The 19,526-nt window shown below is 35.6% G+C and overlaps 1 protein-coding gene and 1 pseudogene across 3 annotated transcripts in view; both read left to right on the top strand.

Moving 5' to 3' along the window:
• The window catches only part of KDM2A (lysine demethylase 2A), an 89,262-nt gene that overhangs the window by 18,837 nt on the left and 50,899 nt on the right, over window positions 1-19,526 (top strand). Inside the window, exon 2 of one of the 3 annotated variants that reach the window (XM_025046385.1) lies at window positions 13,221-13,328. The exons of the other annotated variants lie outside the window; for them this stretch is intronic. The gene's annotated coding sequence lies outside the window, so the exon portion shown is untranslated. The remainder of the gene's footprint in view (window positions 1-13,220; window positions 13,329-19,526) is intronic. 3 annotated transcript variants of the gene reach the window in all.
• Window positions 16,357-16,475, top strand: LOC112479261 (annotated as a pseudogene).

Genomic DNA, 19,526 nt, shown 5'->3' with positions numbered 1-19,526 from the left:
TGGTATTAACCATTCTAATGAGTGTGAAGTAGTATCTCATGATTTTAATTTGTTTCTCTGATGACTAATGAGGTTCAACACCTTTTCATGTGCTTATTGGCCATTTGTATACCTCCTTTGATGAAGTGTCTGTTCGAGTCTCTTGCCCCCCCTCCTTTTATTGGTTTGTTCACCTTTTAATGGTTGGTTTGTAGTTCTTTATATATTTGGGTACAAGTTCTTTGTTAGACATCTGTTATTTTTCCCAGTCTGTGACTTGTCACTTTATTTTTTTAAAAGGTATATTTTGAGGAGCAGAATTTTTTAAGTATTTTTTTTTTCTCTTATGGTTTGTTACATGCCTTTTAAAATTTGATCTTTGAGACAACCTTTTGAGGGGAATATGGTAATGTCTCCATTTTGCTCATTAGGAAATAAAGGTCCAGAAAGATAAATGACTTGCCCTAAAGTTGTAACAGCTAATAATGACAGGACAAAGCCTGGAAACTAAGTCTTTTAACTTCAGGTTGAATTTCTTTCCATTACATTGTATTCTCCCTTTCTCTTTTACCATTACCTGAAAATGATACTGTTGTACTCAGCTACTGTCTCTTAAAGTTCTGTGCCCTCTTTTACTTTTGGGACTTTGCATATGTAGTTCTTTCTGAGTCAATCACTTTCCCTCTTCTCTTTAATTCTATTTATCCTTCATGTTTCAGCTTAGATGTTATATTCTTTGGGAAATTTTTGACATCTCCCTCCTTTTCTGCTCCATAAGGTGCCTCTTCTCTCCATTTTAATATTAGATTTTTTTCTGCTCTCATAGCAAATAGCACTGTGATGATTGTCTTTTCACTTATTCTCTAGATTCTGAGGACAGGAACCATGACAGTCTTATTTACCAGAATATTAACAGTGTCTGGCACGTGGTAGATGCTAAACAGTATAATGAATTCAACTGAATATCATTCTCTCCCTATCTGCTTGACAGATTCTTTTTTGTACTGTGTACTTAAACCCTATGGTGTATTTAATTTAGCATTTTTGTGTAGCATCATGATGTTCTATTCGTGATTTTAAATTCTTGGAAGGTTTGTAACATTTCAAAGTGAGGGTTATAAAAATTTATATTATCTGTATGCTTAGGAAGTATTAAAAATTATTGAATTGGGGGACAGGGGAGAGGAAAGATGAAAAGCAGGCCAAATTCAGGTCCCAAGACAAGAGGCCAAGCTCAGTGTGTTTTCTGGCCACTGCCTCAGTTTACCTACTCAGAAAATGGTCCAGGAAGAACTGAGCAGGATTGGCTCCAAAACTAGGATGGGAGCCGCCTAACACAAAACCGCAAGCCTTCTTGTTCTGTGCTAAAGTCATTTCCATTATCATGAGATGGGGGTAAGTGGACGTTGGATGCACAGTGGGGCTCTGAGGGGCCTCTGCCCTGCCCAGGGCCTCAACTTGAAGAGTCTAGCCCTCACCTGGTGTGCAGCAAGTCACCAGCAGAAGCAGTGACACCTACATCTGTCCCAAGGTCTGGGAAAGAGGGAGAACTGGGCAGCCCTACACCTAGGCTCCTCATGCTTGCTTTCTTTCTTGAAGAAACAGAACCCTTGAGATTTATGTACTGTATGACAGAGAGAAAAAAGTACCTGATGTTCCCCCCACAAGACAGTATATTTTGTACTTTGTAAAGTGTTAATTAAAATGGAGGGAAAAAAATTATTTAATTGACTATTTGACTAGCTTTAAGAAGTTTTCTTTATTCCTTTTTTATTCATTTACTTTTAGTATTGACAGTGTCTTAAATTTCAAAGCTAAACTACATAATTGCCTGAAAGATAATATATCTGAAAAACCAATTTATAAATTTCATAGCTGCTGTCTTTGACTTTGAATAGCAGGCATTGATTCCATCTTTTATTCCTAGATAGTAGATAGGTTCTTAAAAAGTAACTTAAAGGATTTATTGACGTTTACAATGTTCTGCAGTTAGGTTAAAAAAAATCTTTACTCCTAAGAAATACACAGTTAACTGTTTCGGAGTAAACGGCCATCATATATGCAGCTTGCTCTGAGATGGTTTGGGAGTAAGTGGGAGGAAAATAAATACACACACACACACACATACACATATAAAACCGTATTCATACGTAAAGGCAGTCTTCAGTTTACATGGTAGGGTAGAACTGTAAAAATTATTGTCAAGAACTCATCAGAAGTTTAAAAAGTTCTTGCTTGCTTCTTGTATAACTTAAGATATAGGGCAAACATCTTGAATGCCTTGGCTTCTAGAATTTTATGTTTTGCACTTTCAGTGTCATAAAATATCTGTGAGAGTTCCTTTAAGTTTTTTGCTGGTGTCACTTCCTCTGGGACATCTTTATCCTTTTCATCATAGTTATTTTCCTTATTTATGTTGATAAGCTTGTCTGTACTAAGTTCCTCTGATGCATATAATTTTGCTTATTTTCTATGCAAATTTAATTTCCAGCACTATTACTTTTTATTTCTTTGCTTCATTTTCATCTTTGTAGGCCAGTTGTTTCTTCTGATCAAATGTCATAAAATGTCATGTGGTTTATCACTGGGAGACTAGGAGGCAACACAACTACACGTTTTGCTATTTGTATGTGAACTGAATAACATGCCCCATGACTCATCACCAATAGACTTTGAAAGAAGTGATGTGATTGGCCACTGATCTTAATACACCGCATGTATATTATTTACATAGTGATTTGTGGATTGAAAAACTGGCAGTAAAGTTTGTACTTTATGTAACTACTTACAGTTCATATACAACTGACATTTGAACTCTATTAGAGAACTGAAACGTTATTTAAACTGGTAACTGAAATGTGTGTGTATTGGGACCATGCAAAAAAAGTATCACCAGTATAAAGAGTGTGTGTGAATGAGTGTTAGGAGATTGATTCCTTGCAGGAAGATTCATTTTTACTGACTTGTAGCTGTGGTTTATAGGAAGGATCAGATGATGAGACAATGTATATAAGAGTCCTTTGTTAACTGTGACACATTATAGAGAACAAATATGGGGTATGATAGGTTAACCAACATGAACAGCTCTAATAATGCCAGGTAGTATTTTATGTATTTTACATATAATAGCTATGTCAGCAACCTCTGAAATTGGTGGTATTTTATACAACCTCATCTTATAGATGAGGAACCTGAAGTTAGAGATTTATGTAAGCTTAGTAAGTAGCTGATCCAGGATGCACACTTAGGTCTGTCCGGCTCCAAACTTGTACTCATTCTACCACTACATTTTTTGTGGTGGTTGTTGGGGACCTTCATAGAGGCCTTTGATAGTGGCTAAATTGACACTAAAACATGAGAAAAGAGCATTTTAGATATATTTAAGTTTATAGAGTTTTAGGTGATTAGATTCAGGTTTAACATTTTTGTATTTTTGCCAAATACTACATAGAGCAGCATTTATGCATATTTTTTGCATCATACCAGGAGACAGTGTCAGGTTATCTCATTCTTGGTACTGTTGGGCTTGATCATTTTGTTAATGGGTGTGACTGTTAGATCTTTCTTGTAAAAATATTTTTTTTCTTTGTAATTAGAAAGTAATTTGTGGGATGGTGCTTTGAGATTCCACTAACTTTTCACTAATCATCTGTTTATTGTCCTTGCTCTGATATACTTTATCTTTAAAAATTTATTACCAAAGAATTTAAAAAATTAATAAAGTATTTTTTACTGTAGAAGATAGATGATCTGAAAGAAAAGATCAAAAGACACCATTGAGCTTTTACTCTTTTATAATAACTTTGCAATTCCTAAATTATTTTAGAACTGTGTATGCTGTAAAGTATGCAAAAGCATTGTTCTGTATTCTCCTAGTTACAGTCTAGTAGAACACGGCACCACACACACACATTCTCTAAACTGGCATCAGTAAGCAGAATATAGAACTTAGTTGCAGAAACTTTCAAGAGAACACAGAATTTGAGATCTAACTGGTTGGTCTAGATACAATGACAAAGAAAAAAGAAGAGTTCTTTCATGGTTATAAGTAGATAGAACTTGGATTTATTGTGATGATAGGAATTCAGGAATCATAAATAATGCTCCTCTGGAGAATGTGGATTTTGAACTGGTGAGGGAAGAGAGCCAGAGAAACCATGATTTTAGAAAGAAAAGCGGGTAGACACATTATAGAACTTAGTTGTCTGAGTGAATTTACTCAGACCCAGTGGAAGGATGAGAGGGTACTTTAATAATAGGGGTAGGATGAAAGAGGGAGACGTTGGCCCAGCATGCTGGGGAAGAAAAACTGTAATTGATAGCTTTTAAGGTTTTGATGTTCTTTATAAAGTAAGTCATGAAGTTGTCATTAGTAAGGAAAGGTAGCACTGGGAAATAGAGTTTGGGAAAGGAAGTAGAAAAACAGCACGTGTAGTATGAACTGAAGCCACTTGAATACAGATGATCAATATTGAAATCATGGATGAAAATAAGCATTTATTCTCATTTTTTGCTGTAGAAGACACTTCAGTTTAATATTGGTTATAAACCATAATGCCGTGCTTTTGCTTCCCCGCCTCATTTAAGTGGGTTTTATGTAGTTCCTTAACTGGAGGGTAAAAAGGTTTTATAAATTTTCATAGGTACATAGATTTCTGATCTTATTTGCAGTCATGTTAATATGCTTGGAACTCCCTCAGAACCTGGCCAGAGGACGAAAGTACATTTGTAGCACTAGCAGTAAAGATTTCCTGAACCCAGATATAAATAGCCAGAAAAGCTATGCAAGATGGAAGTCAAAACAACTGAAATTTATGAGAGTGTCTGCTGTGTAAGTCCAGAGTACGTAACCAACTTAATAACAGTGTTGTTATGGAAGATTTGGTGTCTGAGAGTAGAAATAAGCCTTGTTTGTATTTCATTCAGGCTTAACCACACCTCTTGTGCCATCCTGGGAAAGGTTAGGTTGAAAGATACGCTTTTCACTGGATTTCAGGAGTCAGTGAAACTAGCTTAACCTTATTAAAGGAAGAAGGAAAGAGAATTTCAAGGATCAAGGGCCTCCCCAGAGACTGCATAGTTCCCAGACATTGGAGATTCTTTTAGCAAGATTTGTAGCTGATCTTCTAGGGGTAAGATGAATTTACTCAGTACACGCATATCCGTTGTTTAACCTAGAGTCTTTACTAGATCTCTTGTAGTGAATACAAGTACTTGTCACCATTGCTGTCCTTTAAGAAAATTATGGGTTTTTTTTTTTGCAGACAAAACTCAAATCATAGGCTTTTTTCCTTTATCAGAAACAAATAATTCACACCCTCAAGTGCAGTTTAGCTGAAATTGTGTACTGTACTTTGCCTAGAATTAACCAAAAGAGCTGAGGTAGGGGCCAGTGGTACATGGCTCAGCACTACAGTTCTACTTAAATCTCTTAAACTTCGATTAAGTTTGGGATGCTACAGCCATGTTCAGCATGGTTAATAAGCCAATCAAGAAATGTCTTAAAATAGTCATACTGCTTCCTTTACTGCGACTGGCAAATAAATAAGCAGATTTTTTTCTGGAGCTCTTTAGCAATGGCAAAAGTTAAAAAATATTTTCTCTTTACTACTGAATTAACTGAATATTCCCTTAGCAAGGCTCTAACCAATGTTTTAAACTCCTCACGTGTTTGCTTTAATGTGGTTTTGAGAGTTCCAGGCTCCAACATTTGTGTGACCTTGAACAGGGCGCTTCTTAACCTCTCTGAATCTCAGTTTATTCATTTATAAATTGGGGTAATGATGATACCTACCTTTTTAGGGTTGAGGATTTAATGGGATAATAAGTATAGACTGCTTTGCAAACAATGAACTTTCAGTAAATAGTATCTATTATAGTATTCAAAAAATATAATCAGCTGGTTCTACATATTTAAAATCGGACTGGTTTTTAATCACACAAATAAAATATGGATGCACTGTTGTATAAAGTATTACAGATAAGGCTAAGAAGCCCCTTAACCACTCTAATCCCAATCCCTTCCCCAGAAGTAACCATTTTATCAATTTATATATCCTTCCGTCTTTTTTGCCTTTAAAATACACACACACACACACACACACACACACACACGTGTGTACGCACACATAAACAGGTGTACATATTTTCTACTTGATAGATCAAGCATAAAGGAGAGCAATTTAGTAAACATTACAATTACCAGTTATTAGAATCTGTATTTTACAGGCTAGATAACAAAAGGATAGCAAAATTTAAGAATTCGTTATGTAGTATCAAATTATAGAATTCTTTATAACCCTAGAAAGGTTTAAACAAAGGGAAGAAGCCAGAAGAAATAAGAAACATAGCTTCTGGAGGGAGATAATCAAAAAATGTTAAAAAAAATTATGTATGTATAGTATGAAAAAAATAATAAACTGGCATTAAAAAAAAAAGAAACATAGCTTCAGCCATTTAGCTCAGAAATACTGTTGCTCAGAAATTTCTAGCCAATAAATAGATCAGAATTTAATAAATTTACTCTCAGTTTATCTTAAGTTCCACATCTAGAGGTCAAAGATATTATTGTTTGTTAGTCTGAAATGTTTTCTTCTTTAAAAAATGTGAAAAGTTTGCCACAATCTTTTTGGGGCAAGCGAGGCATTTGGGGGAAGGTAGCAGGAAAGAATGATTGAAACTGTTTGCACATCATCGTTCCTCAAGTACATTTAAATTATTTTTGTAATTGCCTATGATTTTTTGTTTGTAACATGTATACATTGGATGGTGGTTTCCAAGCCACTTATAGAAGGAGATTGATTTCGGAGTATTTGATGTTAGTTATTCTCCTGAAGCCACTTGTTAGGACAGAATTTTTTTTTTAAGTAAGGGAATATCAAGAGGAATAGTTATTTTGAGAGCAGGGATCTGAGAATTGGAGAATATGGATTTGACTTGATACAGTCTCTCCTCTCTGGGGAATTAGAGGTCAGTTGGACAAAATTATGGGGTGGGGAGTTAAGCAAAGGAAAATGCCATGGTAAAATGGTGCTGATTCTAACAGTTTGAGGAGAGTGGTTGTGTAAAGTGGAGCAAAAGATTCAGCTTCTCTTTCTTCCGAGTCTTCAGACCAAACCTTGTAAGGAAAGCCAAAAGACAGAACTCCCAAACCAATGCGTGTGTGTGGGATCTGTGGTAAAGCTCCCCTTGCCCAGAATAGGGATGTGATAACCTCTTTTGCTTGGAGGATGTCATGGAAGATACCAGAGCAGGGATTGAGTTTAGTTGGTAAGTTATACCTTTGTAAATGGTTGTTTGGCTGATTAGCATATGTTGCCTTGGGAGATTCATATACATACATTAAATAGCTTTCTGAATAGTTCAATTTCTAAGCTTTGCTTTTGTTGCTTCTTTCAAGGCCTAGGTTGTCCTGTCCAGTATAGCAAGCCACTAGCCACATGTGGCTTTTGGGCACATGAAATTGTCTGATAGTCTAAATTGGGATATGAGTGTAAAATACACACTGAATCTTGAAGACAATACAAAAAAAGAATGTAAAGTATCCCAGTAATTTTTTATGACATATTGAAATGCTATTAATGATTATAGATGAAATAATTTATTGGGTTAAATTAATTTATTGGGTTAAATAATTATTAAAATTAATTTTAACTTTAAAAGTTATGGCTAGAAAAAGTTACATATGTGGCTCACATTTATCTTTCTACTATCATTCATGAAATACTTTTTCCCCAAAACTTTATTTTGAAAGCATTCTAATACAGAAAAATTGAAAGAGTAGTATAATGAACATCAGTATATCCTTCACCTAGAGTCCCCACTTCTTAAAAAGAATTGCCACATTTTTTTATTTCTATATGTACTTTTGGGGGACTGAATATTTGAAAGTAATTTGCACATCATGACACATTACCCCTAAATATTTCAGCATATCTCTCCTAAGAATAAGGATATCACAAATCTATCGTCACACCTAAGAAAAGTACAATAATTCCATTATATCTAATATTCATATTTTCCCAGTGTTCTACATAGCTTTTTTCTGACTTTTTTCAACCCATGTTTGTGCATTGCCTGTAATAGTGACTCTTTAGTCTCTTTTAATCTGGAATAGATTTTGGCATACTACAACCCATGTGCCAAGTCTGGCTAGCTACCTGTTTTTATACAGCCCACCAGATAACAGTTTTACATTTTTTTCTATATCATTTTTTAAACTTTAGATAAAATTCACATAACAAAATTAACCATTTTAAAGTATACAATTCATTAGTATTTGGTACATTCAATATGTTGGGTAGCTATCACCTCTGTCTAGTTCCAAAACATTTTAAGCACCCAAAAAAGAAACCCTTTACCATTAAGCAGTCCCCCCATTCCTTCCTCCCCACAGCTCTTGGTACACGCTGGTTGACTTTTTGTCTTTATTTATTATCCATATGCTAGTCTGTATGTTTAGGCAGAGTCATATAATGTGTGACCTTTTGTGTCTGGCTTTTTCTGCTTAGCATGTTTTTGAGGTTCATTCACATTGTAGCATGTATCAGTATTCTGTTCCTTTTTATGACAGTAATATTCTATCAATATACCACATTTTGATCATGTGTTCATGTGTTGATGGACATTTGAGTTGTTTCTTCCTTTTGGCTATTTGGAATAGTGTTGTTATGAATATTTATGTACAAGGATTTGTTTAAATCCTTGTTTTCAGTTCTTTGGTTTTTACATTTTTAAGTGGTTGAAAATCAAAAGATGAGTAGTATTTCATGACATATGAAAATTATATGAAATTGAAATTTCAATGTCCATAAATAAAGCCATTGTTACTCATTTGTGTTGTCTGTGGTTGCTTTCATGCTATGGTGGCAGAGTTGAGTATTTGTGATAGACACTGTATGTCCCACAAAGCTTAAAATATTTACTCTCTGGACCTTTTTTAGTAAAAGTTAGCTGGCTCTACCTTTTTGTTCTTGTGACAATGACTTTAAAAAAAACTAATAGACTTTAAAGCAGTTTTAGATTTGCAGAAAAATTGAGCAGAAAGCATGGAGTTCCTATATACTCTCTTTCTGCCCCCAGTTTTCCCTGTTATTAACATTTTGCAATAGTGTAGTACATTTGTTACAATCGATGAACCTACATTGACACAGCAGTATCACCCAAAGTCCATAGTTTACATTAAGGTTCACTCTTTGTGTTTATAGTTCTGTGAGTATGGCCGTATGCACAATGTCATGTATTTAACATTGCAATATCATACAGAATAGTTTCATTGCCCTAAAAGTCTATGCTCCACTTACTTATTTTTCTCCCCCTCCTCCACACACTAGCAGCTACTGATGTTTTTACTATTTCTATAGTTTTGCCTTTTCTAGAATGTCATATAGTTTGAATCCAGATACAATATGTAGCCTTTCATGCTTTACTTAGCACTATTCATTTAAGTTTTCTCCATGTCTCTGTCTTGATAGTTCATTTCTTCTTATTGCTGAATAATTTTATTAATTCACAGATTGAGGACATCTTGGTTGCTTCCAGGCTTTGGTAATGATGCATAAAACTGCTATAAACAATTGTGTGCAGGTTTTTGTGTGGATGTAACATTAAAATAGACGATTTTTTAGAGCTGTTTTAGATTTATAGCAAAATTGAGTGGAACATACAGAGATTTCTTATATATTCCCTCCCCCTTGTATATATGGACATAGTTTCCTCCACTATCAAAACCCTGCACCAGAGTGATAGTTTGTTAACAACTGATGACTTTGCATTGACACAATATTATTTACCCAGAGTCCGTAGTTTATGTTAGGGTTTACTTTTGGTGTTGTACACTATATGGGTTTGACAAATGTATAATGAATGACATGCATGTATCCACCATTATAGTATTTATACAGAATAGTTTCACTGCCCTGAAAATCTGTGCTCCACCTACATATTCTTTCCTTCCCCCAGCCTCTGGTGGCCACTTAGTTTTACTGTCTATAGTTTTGTCTTTTCTAAAATGTCATATAGGTGGAATCATTCCATATGTAGCCTTTCATATTGGCTTCTTCCCTTTAGTAATATGCATTTAAGTTTCCTTCTTGCCTTTTCCTGGCTTGATAGCTCATTTCTTTTTAGTGCTAAATAATCTTCCATGGTCTGGACATTACCACAGTTTGTTTATCCATTCACCTACTGAAGAACATCTCGGTTGCTTCAAGTTTTGGCAGTTATGAATAAAATGGCTTATAAACATTTGTGTGCAGGTTTTTGTGTGGACATACGTTTTCAACTCCTTCAGCAAATATTTTCTCCCAGTCTGTGTGGCTTGTCTTTTTATTCTCTTAACTGTCTTTTCGTAGAGCAGAAGTTTTTGATTTTAATGAAGCCCAACATAACCAACTTTTTCTTTCCTGGATCATGTTTTTGTTATGGGTCACCTGTTTTCTCCTGTTATCTTCTAGAAGTTTTACAGTTTTGTGTTTTATATTTAGATCTGTGTTTCATTTTGAGTTAATTTTTGTGAAAGGTGTCAGGTCAGTGTTTGGATATTTTTTTCCTTGGTATGTGAATTTACCATACATCAGCTGCTGGTGTGTGGAGGAAGGGGAGAAAAATAAGTGGAGCATAGACTTTTAGGGCAGCGAAACTGTTCCGTATGATATTGCAATAGTAAATACATGACATTATTTGGTATGGTCTACTTGTTACAACACAAATTGTTATAAAGACCATTCTTTTCACACTGAAAGTTTAAATTGACTTTGGTCTCTTGTCAAAGATCATTTGACTATACTTGCGCGAATGACATTGCCTTTTAAAATGTCCTATGTTCTGGATATGTCTGTTTCCTCATTGTATAGTTTCTTTTCCTAAACTATATGCCTTGTAAACTGGAACTTGAGTCTAGAGGATTAGATTTACTTTAAACATTTTGGCAAGAATGCTTCCTAGGTGATTGAGCACTTCAAATTGTGTCAAGTCAGGAGGTGTACACAGTGTTCTTTCCCTCTGGTGGTACTGATCGTTAAGGTTGGTTAAGGTGGTAACCAGCAGATCTTTTCATTGTAAAGGTATATTTGCAATTGGTAAGTAATCTGTGGGGTAATAATTTTGGCCATGTGACAAATGAACATTTGAATCTATATTTATCAGACATGGTAGGTTTGGGGGAAGCCACAATACAAAGAAAGATTTCTGCTTTCATGGAGTTTGCCTTTTTCCTCACAAGTTTGAAGACAGTAGTGGGAGAGAGGTGCATTTGCAGCTCAAGGTATGCCAGTATCAGAAAAATAAGATTAAAAAAATAGGATTATTGAACAAATATATGCCAATGAGGACAGAGTTTCAGTATGGGATGATATAAAAGTTCTTGAGATGGGTAGTGGTGATGGTTGCATAACAGTGTGAATGTACTTAATGCTACCGAACTGTACACTAAAAAATGGTTAAGATGATAAATCTTATATGTATGTTACCACACCTTTAAAAAGTATATGCCATTATGATGTGTCACTGAACTGATGCCCTTTTCTCTCATAACTTTCATCAGGCTTTGTCTTGGTCTATTTGGACTAATTGGGGAGAAACTCTTCAATAAAATTCTATAGTTCAGTTCTGATAGAGAAGAAGAGGCAGTGATGTTATATCTCACTCTCCTCCAGTGTAGGTTGCCTATGTAGTCTCTCAAGGAAGCAAAGCCTTGTTGAGATCTCTGGGTGTCCTGGATTGTGCCCAGGCTAGGAGTGGAGCTTCAGCTGTTGGTGCAGACTGGCTCTGCTTTTCATTGTGTGCTGTTTCCATTTGTTGCAGTTCGCCAGATGCAGGCCTGCCTTTGCCAGAGTATGGAGATCTACAGTTTGAACCATTGTTTGAATGCTGCTATTTTGACCCAAGAAATCCTATAGATTCAGAGTGAGAGGAGTAACCATAATGCCAGCAGCAAAGTGAATGTTGACCAGTTTGCTGTGAGGGCAGGCCCTTCATTTAGGAAGTAAACCCTGTGATTAAGAGCAGGAGCTGTTTAGAGGGAAGGAAAGAGCACCTTTATCTGTGGCTAATGAAGCTTGGATACCATCTCTTGCCTGCCTTTTTTGCCTCAATTGACTATGGAGGAGAAGGTGGTAGGAAAAGCTTTAGTGATGGCTGTGGCAACAGCATGATATAATGGTAAGGTGAACTGTGACTTTCTTCAGTCCATAGAAATTTTATCCATCTGAAACCTTTATAATTGCTTTCTTGTGGGAGAATATCCCGTTTATCACACATTTTCAGTTTTTAGTCTATAGGTTATGTGTGTATAGCCTTTTTTTTGGCAGTAGAGTAGGATATTAGTATGTTGTAGTATAGTGTCTTTTACAGTTTTTGGCTGACCTTCAATAGTAATACATTTTATGTTCTGAACTAGTACTATCACACACATGGATATACATAACTAACAAAAGTTTCAGGAAATGATACTTATCCATACTGTGTTTTCTGATAGTTTCCATTTCATTTGATTATTTCATTTTTTTAAAGTGCATATATGACCTAAATTGATTTTTTTATGTCCCATGGTTTGAAAAAGATTGTGTAGAACAGTGGTTCTCAAAGTATAGTATGTGTCCGGGATTCTTTAATAGATTCATAGTAATCTAAGATATTTACCTTTTTTCTCTCATTCCCTAATAAGTAGAGATTTTCCAGAAATACAGTAAAGTATTTCAGAACTCTATATGATGTGTGATGACATCGCTGTCAGGGCTAATGAAATGTGCATTTGTGTATTCTTTTGTTTTCTAGAATTTCCTAAAGTAGTAGGATATAATTTTTTTTTTTTCCCCAGAGATTAGCTGTTTTCAGCACTCATACTGTGCTCTTACTAGCTACTTTTGTTTATACCTGCTATATATCTATAACTTTATTGTGCTCCGGTGAATCATTACTCTGAAATCCTCAAGTTTTTCTTGAATCTATGTGAGAATACAAGTACGGTAAGTCCTCACTTAACATCGTCAATAGGCTCTTGGAAACTGTGACTTTAAGCGAAACAACTTATAATGAAAACAGTTTCGCCATAGGCTAATTGATATAAACAAAAGTTGAGTTCCCACAATGCATTTCTGGTCACAAAAACATTACCAAACTTCTAAATAAAGGCCCAAAACACTTCTAATATGAAACATTGAAATAAATGTCAGCTATACATACATCTAAGAAAGATTAATAAAAACAAGTAAGATAATTATTTTCCACCCTATTTATTCCAGTTCAGAATCTCAGGTGGCCAGAGCCTATCCCAGCAGTTCAGGGCACAAGGCAGGAACCAACCCTGGACTGGATGCCCTTCTACCGCAGACCACACAAACTGAGATAATGTAGGTGCTCCAGGTAACCCAGCACACACCTTTGGGATGTGGGAGGAAATTGGAGTACCCAGAAAACCCACTCAGACATGGGGAGAACATGTAGACTCCACACATCCTGGCTGGATAACGGTGTTATTCAGGAACCTGTACAGCTTGTCTTGTTCTGTGATTATATATTTAGAAAATTCCTCCATTTTCATTAGTAATTAGTAAATATTGATATATATAGCCCATTTGTACAAAAGCTATTTGGGGTCCTCAGTAATTTTTTAAGAGTATAAGGGATTCCTGAGACCAAAAAGTTTGAGAATTCTGGTGTGGGGGTTAAGAATGTAGACTTGTTTTTGCTTTTGCAGGGGGAATGTCACACACTTTTTTATGGTTATATATTTATGTTTATATACATATATATGTGTGTATGTATGTATATGTATACATATATAACACGCACACACATGTAAAACAGATCAATACCTTTAGCAAATTTTAAGTGTGCAGTGTTGTTAATTATAAGCGTAACGTTGTACAACAGATCTCTCACATAATTGAATGAACAGCAGCTCCATGTTTCCCCTTCCCTTCAGTCCCTGGCAACTACCATTTTACTTTCTGCTTCTATAAGTTTGACTAGAATGTAGGCTTTTTTCTAACAGTTGGATCTGGATTTGAGTCCCAGCTGGGCTGCTTGTTAAGTAATCCTGGCTCAAGTTACCCACCCCTTTTGATTCTTACTTTCTTCATAACTAACATTGACATTTTACTGTCTTGCTTCATAAGATATTAAAATAGAAAAGATTGGTTGTGAGGATTAAATGAGCTAAAAAGTAAGCTTTAGCACATTATGCTTAGCACATAGAAGCATTCACGTTATCTGTTATTATAGTAAAAGATGTAGTAATATCTAGTCCTGTTGATATTTAGCTGTAGCATTTCTTAGCAATACTCACCTGTGTGAAACTGGATTTTCTAAACCTACTCTAAGTTCTTGTTCTCATTCTGCTTTCAACTGTGCCTCTAGACTTTTCTTAATTAAATGGGTTTTATTTTCCAAACAAATTGTGAGCTTCTTGAAAATAGCACCTCTCTTTTATTTCTTTCTGTTGTGTCTGGACAGTACTCAGCCTGTAGTAAGCTCTCAGGACATGTAAATCCTAGTACAAAGGCCATGAGACACACACACTTATAATCTTCATGAGGATGATAGTGAGAAAAGAGCTTTTTAGGTCCCTGTTCTGATTCTTTACTCTCTTTCTTAGGAACTTTATATCACTACTGAATAGGCTTCCTGAGAAGTAAAGTGAAGGATGAATTATAATTTATTAAATCACTTCACTTTCCTTGGTTAATCCTGTTTCTCTTGACAGTATGGAATTATAACATAATTGGCATACTTTTCACCAGAGTTTCTTTTATTACATCCCAACAATACAAGACAATTATAGCAATAAATGCCAAATAATTTATATTAGGATGTTTTAATTCTTATTGTCTGTAAATGTATATAATGATTACATCTCCAATAGCACCTTCTGAGATTTAGAGCAACACAGGCAAGCAGGTGTGAATACTTTTTAAGTCAGGCATTAAACTGTGTTCTGAACCCTCGTTTTGTTGGTCACTCTTCTTCTCTCCTTGGGTCTGTCTTCAGCCTCCTGCTCTCTGAGTATTTTGATGTTCACAAACTTGTTCTTGTATAAGCGCATTGCTACTGTCCTGGCGCTGTATTTAAGCTCCCTCTACCCAGAAATGAACAACTGTACTACTTAGAGCAGAGGCTTCTCCCAAATAACACCTTCCAGAGATGACCACTTCATATTAAGTTGCCGATAGTGTGCCTGTGGAGAGGATGCAGATGTTGAATTCATTAAAGAGCCCCTGAAAAGGAAAACTTGGAAAACTTAGTAGACGCCTACTACTTCAGATGACAGAGGGGGAGAAAACCTTATCTGATGTTTAATGCTGTTTGAGATGAGACATGTGAAGTATGACTTGTCTCTGGCCACAGAGACCATTATTTTGGGGGAAAGATAGTTGGTTTCCCAGTCCAATGGTGATTAAAAAAAAAAAAACACACAAAAATACAGCACCTGGTATTCCTAGGTGGTCTCCCATCCAAGTACTAACCAGGCCTGACCCTGCTTAGCTTCTGAGATCAGACTAGATCGGGCCAGTGGTGATTTATGTTCGAAACCACAGTTGCTAATATGTTTTGAGCATGTGCCAGGTACTTTATGTGTTTTATCTTGCTTAATTCTTGTATAGTCCTATGCAATGGCTTCTATTTTAATCAGTAGTTAAGTAGCTCATATATAGTGAGGATGAACTCTGGAAACCTGGTCCAGACCCTACCTACCATTACTCTCTACAGCCTCTCTTTTTATGTATGGGGCACTTCACAGTTCATAGAGTACCTGTACATATGTTCTTATTTAAACCTCACAACAATCCTTTGCATTAGATGAAATTCTTGATGTTTTCATATGAGGAAATGGAAGCTTAAGGAATGTAAAGCTCAAAGTGGCAGTACCTGCACCAAGATCCCCACCCACTTCTGATTCCAGCTGTCCTTGAAGGTTCACAGTACCTTTCTCCAGCTCCTTTATTCTCGTTATGTAGTTTTGCTGAGAGTATCAAATAACATATCCTGAAGGTCATACCTGAAGGTGAATTTTCTAAGAATTTTAACTTGGTTGAAGGTGATTGGTAATAGTTTGGATGTGATATTTAAGTCTGGAGAAATTTAACAAAGATGTGATCATTAACTTGCATTATTGATTTCTCTGGTAGCTTGAGTATAACTGCTTCATTAAGTATTCCTTTTGCTATTGATTTTTTAATGTTGTAGGTCATTTTACCACTCTTACACACTGAAGTTCCTAGGTAAATTCAGAAGTGAAGACTAGTTTTCTCTGTTTTAACTTGGCTCAGATGGGTGACTGAAAGCTTAGACGAGGTCTTGCCTTCTAATATAAAGTCACGGTAGTGGAGGGGGAGGAGTATATGTGTTTGTGGGGGACAGTTTAAAATACCAACTCTTGTCTATGGCCATGCCACCCTGAACAAGCCCAATCCTGTCTGATCTTAGAAGCTAAGCAGGGTCGAGCCTGGTTAGTACTTGGATAGGAGACCACTTAGGAAGACTAGGTGCTGCAGGCGCTAAAAAAAAATAAATACATAAAATACATAAATGAATGAATGAATGAATGAATAAATAAATAAATAAATGAGGGATTGTAAGCTGACAAAGTCCTTGCAATAAAATGATGATGATGATGATAATAATAATAATAATACTAATACTAACTCTTGATATTTTGCCAGTTCCTTCTAGAGCTTCTACTCCTAGATATGAAATTTCATGATTCTAGATATGAAATTTCATGATTCCTCTATATACTCAAGTTTGAAAAAGAGGTCAGAGTTGGTTTAGAGATTGACCTTTGTCTATGAATCAAAACATCAATCATAGAGATCTTGGAGAAAAGCATCTCGATGAGAGGAATGTAGCAAGGCTTGGAAATAGGTACATTTATATAACAACTTCTGGCTTCAAGTGACTGGTTCACTATCTCCCTAAAACTCACCTAAGGCTTAGGTGAAGCACCATGTGTGATACATTTCATGTTATATCATTTACAAAGCAAATGTCTAGAGTTAGTGTTTTTCAAAACTAGCTGTCCTTGAAGGTTCACAGTACCTTTCTCAGTGACTGGTAGAAAGGTCATTTTTATTTCCCTTTTAAATTTAAGATAAACTTCTAGGGTTTTTTTCTTTTTCTATAAATTGTTCTTGCCTAACAAATACACTAATCTTCACCTTCTAGGAACTAAAATAGCATGGCTCGCACCATGTATCATACTAGTGACTTAACAGTTGCATCAGTTACAGAAGGTGGTGACAAAACTAGGCATTAGCTTTGCTTCTGTGTTGTATGTCTGTTGCTATAGAAACAAACCAGGCAGTAAACAGAAGTGTTCAGGGAGTATTTAAATCTTAGTGGATGTTCATTGACTAATGAAAATAAAGTTAAGAAACTGGTTGATTTGAGGGAGAAACTAAGTATTTCTGAGTTCATTATCGTTTCCATATTTGGTGGGTGGTATTTTTTGTTGTGTGTGGGTAATTTAAAGATTGTTTCCTAATGATAAGAATGTCTAAAATTCCCCTCTTTTCTGCTGTAGTAGGTAAATACTTAGAAAAAGCAAACATTTTATATTCCTTTTGGGTTATGATTTCACTTAACTCAGACTGACTTTTAAATGTCAGATAGTAAGACTGCTATGTTTAAAAATTAGTCTGGGGCTACAAAAAGGTGTTGATTTGAAAGTGGGAGAGAGAAGGTAGAGTGAGGAATTATACAACTTTATTTCATAGTTACTCAAGAAATACAACCCCAAGGAGTCTCAGACATTGACAAATGCTGTTACTTATTTCCAGTTTCTCTGATGCTTTGACAAGGCTACTTTTGGAGGATAAGCTGATTGAACTTTTGATAGAAAGTGAAATATTACTAATATTCCTTTTGCCAGTACCTAAGGAGGAGAGTGTTTGTATATTCTAGTAAAAACCTTTGGGGGAACAAAAATGTGATTTTGATATAACATCTGGACTCAGATTTTTTCTCTTCAAGATGGTGTTAAGATGCCTATCTTCATCATGAATTTCAGAGAGTGATTTTGCCACTTGTAGTCACATTTTTTCCTTTGCAGAATTGTGGTAATATCATGGTTTAATGTCCGCAAGCACACTGAACAACCGATTTTAGCAAATGGGGTGTAGAAAAGCAGGCAGTATTGGTGGAAGAGATCCAGCGAACTCGTTTCTCAGTCAGTTGATTTTGTGGAGGGCCTATTTGTGGTCAGGGTGTATGTATTCTGACTCAGAATTTTAGGATCATTCTGTATATAGTAGATATTTTACACTGGTTATAAGGGAACTTTTAGAGAAAAGTTTACTTTGTATTGTATATCCCTCTTTGAGCTTTCTGCCTTCTCAGCTGTCTTTTTTTTTCTCAAATCAAAAGAGACTTAAGTGTGAATAACCTTGCCATATTCTATAGATGATGCCTTTTGTGGATTATTCTATCTTCTCGGAATTACTGTGATCTGCTAAAGTTTTTCATATTTAGAAAGTGTTCCATGTACTCTTGATCTCTGCAGAAGTTCATCTAAGTTAGCCTAGAAAAGATTTGAAGGCCGACCCACCTGAACTGTCAGCAAAAGAAATGCAAACGTTTCCACCCATGTCAATTGATCAGTACATATTCTTTTTAATGTATTAAAGCAGTTATGTTAAAATTATATGTTTGTTCTTCCTTTATCTTTGTGCTCAGGCCTCTTATTATTTTAGGGGCAAAAAGTGTTACATAGATCAAAAGATAAAAACTTGGGCCCAAGGTTTAATTGCTCTAAGGCAGGGATTTCCACTTTTTATACTACATTAGGGTGTTCTCATTAAAACCCCTTATGAGATGTAAGGAAATTATGAAATTTTCTAAACAAAGATTATAACTCTTTTTTTTGAAAAATGTTATATCTCTATATCTATCTTTTATTAATAAGGAGATACTGAGATACTCAATAAGGTGACGGGAAACCCAGAAAAGTTTGGAGAGGTCAGTGCTATAGAGGAGCAACACAGTCTGTATCCATAGCCCTCGGAACTTAGGTGTTCAGTAAAGTCGCACTGAGTGAACAGACATTTTCTCTTATGTCACTTCTGTGGAGCCTTCGCCAACTCCTCTATTTTGTTTTTTCTCCCGGACTTCAGTGATATTTGTATATACCTGTCTTAATACCTATCAGATTGAATCGTGATTCTATGATTCTATAATTTATTTGTCTGTCTTCCCCTACTGACCAGCCATCTCCTGGGGATTAAGACTGTGCCCTTTTTTTTAATCTTTGTATGCAGAACACCTGACCATTATTCCACCATTATTCCATATTCAATGTGTCTTGTTTTGTAAATATTCAAATAATAATTTTTATAGTATACACATGGGTATGTGTTTGGGGGTAGACAGCAATCTATATATGTATCTGCTCCCACTCTGTGACCTAGTAATATCAGGTTTTCAAAAACATGGAAAGAAAGATAATGAAACACTTTAAAGTTCAGTTGATTTTTGGGATATGTATGTGTTCATACGTTTGTGAAGGGGGCAGGGTGCCAGCCTGAGCTTGTTTCTTTCTTTAAAGTTTGTAT

Source organism: Pteropus alecto, unplaced genomic scaffold (assembly GCF_000325575.1).
Source record: "Pteropus alecto unplaced genomic scaffold, ASM32557v1 scaffold43, whole genome shotgun sequence".
In the NCBI taxonomy this organism is placed as follows: Eukaryota; Metazoa; Chordata; class Mammalia; order Chiroptera; family Pteropodidae; genus Pteropus; species Pteropus alecto.
Note: the sequence above shows the minus strand (reverse complement) of the source record. Positions and strands in the feature narration are given on the sequence as shown.